This window comes from Orycteropus afer, unplaced genomic scaffold (assembly GCF_000298275.1).
Source record: "Orycteropus afer afer isolate SDZICR_OR568_19922 unplaced genomic scaffold, OryAfe1.0 scaffold00174, whole genome shotgun sequence".
Taxonomy (NCBI): domain Eukaryota; kingdom Metazoa; phylum Chordata; class Mammalia; order Tubulidentata; family Orycteropodidae; genus Orycteropus; species Orycteropus afer.
The window spans coordinates 2976739-2977704 of NW_006921761.1; positions in this window are offsets into that span (position 1 = coordinate 2976739).

Sequence of the window (966 nt, forward strand, 5' to 3'; positions counted from 1 at the left end):
AAAAAAAAAAAAAAAACTTAATTGGGCTTCATTAGTGGAAATTCTTGTCTTTAAAAGTTGTCCCAGAGAATAGAAGCAGAGGATACACTCCTTGACAAATTGTATGGGATTAGCACCATCTTGATACAAAACCTAACAAAATCCTAAGAGAAAGGAAAATTACAGGCAACGTCACTCATGAATATGGTTGCAGACATGCTGGGTTGGGGGTATGGTAAAGTGTGTGTCTTCCTCCCAGGCACCCCCCCACTAAATGGGTCTGTAAAACCTGGCCAGGATGCTGGAGCAGCTATTTCAGGACTTTGAAATGTAAATAGTGGCAGGTGAACTGAGGAAGGCAATTAACATATGAAGCACTAAACTGGTGGTGAGTTTACCATTTTGAGCCTCTGGCCCACGTGCCACTTGCTTCCAGACACAGGGCCAGAGAACGAAAAAGGGGAGCCCCAGGAAATTAGTACACATAGTACAAGAAAGATCACGGAGAGGGAGGGGCTTGGGAAGGTGACCCCCTAAAATTGTTTCTTAAACACCAGGGCTCAGCCCTGATCTGTGCGTGGGTGGATGGGACCCTAATCATCATCTAAGATCACTATTAACTGAATTTACCTCCATCCAGGTCCCTGACTAGCCACTAGGTGGTGCCCACATGAGACAGTTCAGAATAGCATTGTCCAAAACCCCACTGCCATGGTGTTAAGTCTACCTACCCATTATAGTACTGGCTCAAGAGAGTTTCCAAGCTGTAAATCTTTACAGAAGCAGACTGCCACACCTTTCTCCAACGGAGCCACTGGGTGGTTTCAAACCACTGACCTGTTGGTTAGTAGCCAAACACTTTAACTTAAACATTGTGCCACCAGGGCTCCAATACCACTGCAGAGTTTTTGAAAACTGAAATGAAATTGTAACCACAGCTCACAAAAGGTAGTTTGAAACACATTTAAAAAAAAAAAAAAAAAACCA